We start from the raw sequence: 5,920 nt of genomic DNA on the forward strand, positions 1-5,920 counted from the left end.
GGACTGTCTCTCCCGGTCTGCCCCACGGAGGACCTTAAGGTCCATAAATAGCAACACCCTAGTTGTCCCGGGCCCTAAGGAAGTCAGATTAGCCTCAACCAGAGCCAGGGCCTTTTCAACATTGGCCCCGGCCTGATGGAACGCTCTGTCTCATGAGACCAGGGCCCTGCGGGATCTGATTTCTTTCCGCAGGGCCTCTAAGACAGTTGTTCCGTCTGGCCTTTGGCTTGGAATCAACTTGATCCCCTCCCCCTCTTTCCTTTTTCCTTTCTCCTTCTGTGATGGAACTCCTATTTGGGGACTTGCATGGCTTTTTTTCTGGCCCACATAGGACCAGAATGGATAGTTAGCCTTGGTGAAGATTTGACGTTTTCATCCCCAAAACGTTTTTTATTTGAGTTTCTACTGAAATGAGGCTGCATTTTAATGTTGTATTTAATCTTGTTTTTAAGTTGTATTTTAATCAGTTGTTTTTATACCTGGTGTTAGCCACCCTGAGCCTGGTCTTGGCTGGGGAGGGCGGGGTATAAATAATTTATTATTATTATTATTATTATTATTATTATTATAGGTTGGCAGGAGCTGGGACAGAGAAACGGGAGCTCACCCTGTCGCGGGGATTTGAACCGCCGACCTTCCGATCAGCAAGCTCAAGAGGCGCAGTGCTTTAGACCAGATCCAGACCAGACATCAAATAGAGGACCGTCCTTTGCAATGTGCTGGTAGGTTCCCTGGCTACCCTGGTTAGAGAAGAAGGAAGCAAACATAGTGTTACATTTGCAGACAGAAAAGCTCTGCTCTGAGTCTGTTTTGTACTATACGGAGCCTTGCTTGCTTCCATTTAGGGTCCAACAAAGATTAACATTAATGCAATGAAATTGCGGCCCGTTGCACATTCTCCCCACTCCCCCAAATAAATAAACAAAGGTGTTCCTTGGACATATAAAGCGGCCTCGCTTGCTGCCCAGGTTTCTCTGCAAAAGGGGAAAGCAGGTACTCTGTTTCCCTAATTTCTTTTGGCATCAAAGCCAATACTGCGCCCCCACAGGACCAGCAAGCTGATAGATGGAGGGCGGCATTTATTGACTGCCAGAAGATTGCAATTCATAAACCAGCCCCTCATGTTTGCAGCCAGCACTTGCAAGAACGAAGCAAGGGGGGAGGCTGCTCTTTGCGTCGTTCACCCCCATTGCTCTTCTGCTTTCGCCTCGGGTCCCCCTCCTCACCCCATCCCCACCAAAGGCAACTATTTTCTCCATAAGACCAGCTTCGCCTCCTAAATACAGGTGCAGCTGTGATGCCGCCTGAGGGCTCTCCGAGAATGGCAACTTCTCAGTTCTCTCTCTCTATACTGTGGGGAGACCTCTTGGGTTTGACCTCAATACACATAGGGACACTTTTTCTCTCCACTTTTGTAAGCTTTTGGGGAGCTTTGCTCCAGGCGCTTGAATTCATGAGGTAAAATCTAGAGGAGTTTAGGGTGGTGCCTTGTCTGTGATAGAGCCTTCCTGGAGATGGACCAAGTGATGAAGATAAGCATCTTAAAGATGCTTGAGGATTATTATTAGAGTTAGGTGGGATTCTGCTTTCCAGGTACACTCATTTGGACATTTCTAATGGAAATTTGGCCACCTCATGAGAAGAGAAGACTCCCTAGAAAAGACCCTGATGGTGGGAAAGATGGAGGGCACAAGGAGAAGGGGACGACAGAGGATGAGATGGTTGGATGGTGTTCTCGAAGCTACCAGCATGAGTTTGACCAAACTGCGGGAGGCAGTGGAAGACAGGAGTGCCTGGCATGCTCTGGTCCAGGGGGTCACGAAGAGTCGGACATGACTAAATGACGAAACAACAACAATGGAAAGGTGGATGTCAAATGGAAGGAGCTGCCTGTCTTCTGCCCCAGATTATGACCCCTCTTTTTACTTCTATGTGGCTACAAACAAAGGTAGTGGGTGGGTTTGGACAAGATTTGACAGAAGCTAGGTGGGTCTTCAGCAACTGGGTCCTCAGATAAGGCTCCCTGAGGGAGCATCTCAACCCCCATCATTCTGCCCGGATACTGAGGGCCTTCTGGCGGTTCCCTCCCTGCGAGAAGCCAAGTTACAGGGAACCAGGCAGAGGGCCTTCTCGGTGGTGGCGCCCGCCCTGTGGAATGGCCTCTTGTCAGATGTCAGGGAAATAAACAACTACCCGACTTTTAGAAGACATCTGAAGGCAACCCTGTTTAGGGAAGCTTTTAATGTTTAATAGACTATTGTATTTTAATCTCCTGTTGGAAGCTGCCCAGAGTGGCTGGGGAAACCCAGCCAGATGAGTGGGGTATAAATAATAAATAATAATAATAATAATAATAATAATAATAATAATAATAATAATAATTATCATCATCATCATCATCATCCCTGGACCAAAGGAGCAGGATATGCCATGTTTGGGCTAGGACGCTTTCTTCCAACAACACTCCCCAATTTCCATGAGTGCTGCAATGTGGCAGGAGACTTTTTCAATAAGATGCATATTTCTTATCAATCCTGTTGCCCGTTTTCCTATGGCTCTGCTTGCAGTGAGGGAGATCGATATGGAGCAGAGACACTCTTCCCGGTCTATTTCAAACGGGTTTCCCCGGGTTCTCCAGGAATGGGATTTTCCCCGGAGGCCTAGTATGCAGGAGTTTCAGCTGCCATGGGGCAGCCTGGTTGCTATCCTGGCTGGAATGGTGGCCCAGGAAGTGACGGCAGGAGTCTGGAGCTTGCAAGAGGCAAGGAATTTTCTAAATACAAAACTCAAACCCTTGTTCTCTAAGGCAGTCCGTAGTATGGAATGGCAATAGGTTCAGGGGTGATGTCAAAGATTGCCATTGCTGCGCACAGCAATAGAAGGACCTATGTTTAGCATCCTTCTGTCTTGAAGAGGGGATAGGCACCTTCATCCGTATGTGGTGGGAGTGCAAGAAATTAGGAGAATTTTGGGATGTCATCTATAACAAATTGAAAATGTTTAAATTCCCTTTCACACACAAAAAAACCCCCGGAATACTGTGGTGCCACAGGGAGCCACCCTCTTCTTCCTTGCTGTGTTGGCTTGTGTAGGAATTATTATTTATTTTCCAGACAGCTATTGTCTCCCAAAGTGGCTCACGTCACTAAGGTAGCTCTGCCCCCAGGCTTTCAAGCCTCAGGTTGTCTGGATAATAATAATAATAATAATAATAATAATAATAATAATAATAATAATAAAGTGATGCAGGAAGGGACCCCCTGTAACATGGGAATCACAGCCTCGGGCATCCCTGACGGATGGCTATCCTTGAAGGGAAGGCAGGATAAACAGGTAGATGATAAAATTAAATTATTAAATTTATAGCCCACCTTTCCTCCAGCAAGCTCAAGGTGGGATGCATAGTTCTATCCCCCCCCCAATTCTATCCTCACAACAATCCTGCGAGGTAGTTTAGGCTGAGAGTGAGTGCCTGCCACCACCCCATCCCCCGGAGCTTCATGGCCAAGTGGGGATTTGAACCCTGATCTCCCAGGTCCCAGTCCAACACTCTGGCCGCGACTCGTGGCCCTGAAGCTCACTGAGGGAACTTGGACGCTAACCAGCTACCTCTCCCAGCCTAACCTACCTTGCAGGGCTGTTGTTGTGGGAATTAAATGAAGAGCGGTGGGGGGAGAGCCATGTACACCCCCCTGAGGAAAAATGGTGGGACACGAACACTACAGAAGAACCACAGCAGCCACGAGCGGCACCTACATTTTGTGAAATAAAAGCATTGATGGTGGTGAAACAGCGGTGAGAGCGTGGGGCTGAGAACGCCAAGGTTGCAGGTTCGATCCAAGTCTGGGGCAGCTGCATTTTCCTGCCTTGCATGCAGGGGATTGGACTAGATGATCCTCAGGGTCCCTTCCAACTCTCTGAGTCTATGAGCTTGAGGCAGCTGGCTACCTACCAATTTGACAACAGGGGTGGTGGGGCAAACCTTTAATTTGACTGTCAATCTTTGCAGTGTGATGGGGGTGGGGGGTGTGAAATTTGCCAGGTACTCTGCTTGGCTTTCTGGGGGGGGGGGGAGGATGCATGCAGCAGGTTGGTGGGAGGGAGGGGTCGACAAAAGGGGGAGGGGAGAGGAGGGCAGGGAAGGGGGTGAGGAGGGGAGGGCAGGGGGACAAGAGGGGAGGGCAGGGCAGGGGGAAAGGGAGGAGGGGAGGGGGAGAAGAAGGGAGGGGAGGGGTAAAGGAAGGGGAGAAGATAGGAGAGGAGGGGAGAAGAAGGGAGGGGAGGGGTAAAGGAAGGGGGAGAAGATAGGAGAGGAGGGGAGAAGAAGGGAGGGGAGGGGTAAAGGAAGGGGGAGAAGATAGGAGAGGAGGGGAGAAGAAGGGAGGGGAGGGGTAAGGGAAGGGGGAGAAGATAGGGGAGGAGGGGAGAAGAAGGGAGGGGAGGGGTAAAGGAAGGGGGAGAAGATAGGAGAGGAGGGGAGAAGAATGGAGGGGAGGGGTAAAGGAAGGGGGAGAAGATAGGAGAGGAGGAGAGAAGAAGGGAGGGGAGGGGTAAAGGGGAGGGGAGGGTTGAGAAGGGGAGGGCAGAAAGGGGGTGAGCAGGGGAGGGGAAAAGGAAGGGGGAGAAGATAGGAGAGGAGGGGAGAAGAAGGGAGGGGAGGGGTAAAGGGGAGGGGAGGGTTGAGAAGGGGAGGGCAGAAAGGGGGTGAGCAGGGGAGGGGAAAAGGAAGGGGGAGAAGATAGGAGAGGAGGGGAGAAGAAGGGAGGGGAGGGGTAAAGGGGAGGGGAGGGCTGAGAAGGGGAGGGCAGAAAGGGGGTGAGCAGGGGAGGGGAAAAGGAAGGGGGAGAAGATAGGAGAGGAGGGGAGAAGAAGGGAGGGGAGGGGTAAAGGGGAGGGGAGGGCTGAGAAGGGGAGGGCAGAAAGGGGGTGAGCAGGGGAGGGGAAAAGGAAGGGGGAGAAGATAGGAGAGGAGGGGAGAAGAAGGGAGGGGAGGGGTAAAGGGGAGGGGAGGGCTGAGAAGGGGAGGGCAGAAAGGGGGTGAGCAGGCGAGGGGAAAAGGGAGGGGGAGGGGTGAGAAGGGGAGGGGAGGGGTCTGTCTCCGGGCCAGGCTCCCCCCCTCCTCTGAGCCCTCCCCTTCCCCTCCCGGACCCGCGATCCGCCGAGGTTGCCCGGAACCGGCGTCGGCGGGGCGATGGGGCTGCGCGGCGGGGCGAGGCCGGCGGCTCCGTCCGGGCAGCGGCGTCCTCGGGAGCAGCGGCGTCGGCACTGGCATTGGCGGCGCTGAGCGGGACCGGCGAGCCGAGCGGCGGCTGGAGGTGAGGCGGCGGCGGCGGCGGCGGACCTGTTGGCTGGCAAGCGGGCGCCGCTCTTTTGTCTTCCTTTGGGGGGGGGCGGACAAAGGGGGCTGCAAACGGGGGGGGGGTCGCCGAAAGCCGCGGCTGCTTCTCTCCGTCCCAAGGAGGGCCCCCCCGGGCGCCCCCTAGTCCTCGAGGAGGGAGGGAGGGGTGGCAGGCTGCCCCCCTGCCAGGGGACCCCGAGGGCGCAGCAGAGGGACCGATTCTGGTCCCCAAGGAGGAGAAGGGAGCCAGGTAGCCTTTGCCATTTTAAAAAAGGAGGGTGTCTATGAGCATCTCTTGTAAGCCTCGTCTCCCCCCTCCCCTCCTAGGCGCCCCCGAAGAGATAAAGAGGTTGGGGGGCGCTGGCCAGACTCCTGCGCCCCCCCCCCTTGCCCCGCTTCGGTCTTCGGAATGGGCAAAGCGAATTGGCTTTTTCGGACAAGGGCGCGCGCGCTTGGTTTGGGGAGAAAGTGAGCCAGGATTGTGCGGAGGGGAGGGGGGGTTGTGTCTCTCTTTCTCCCCCCCCCCCCCATGTCCCAGTGGACGAAGAGTTGGCTTCCTTCCAAGTAGGCACTCCTAAGAGC

The 5,920-nt window shown here is 53.7% G+C and overlaps 1 protein-coding gene across 1 annotated transcript in view; it reads left to right on the plus strand.

The window, feature by feature from the left end:
- The first annotated feature begins 5,165 nt into the window (after positions 1–5,165).
- The window catches only part of SLC29A4 (solute carrier family 29 member 4), a 48,344-nt gene continuing 47,589 nt past the window's right edge, over positions 5,166–5,920 (plus strand). Inside the window, exon 1 of the mRNA XM_081169572.1 lies at positions 5,166–5,315. The gene's annotated coding sequence lies outside the window, so the exon portion shown is untranslated. The remainder of the gene's footprint in view (positions 5,316–5,920) is intronic.

The sequence above is a fragment of the Podarcis bocagei genome (genome assembly GCF_964188305.1).
Source record: "Podarcis bocagei genome assembly, chromosome: 14".
NCBI classification, from domain to species: domain Eukaryota; kingdom Metazoa; phylum Chordata; class Lepidosauria; order Squamata; family Lacertidae; genus Podarcis; species Podarcis bocagei.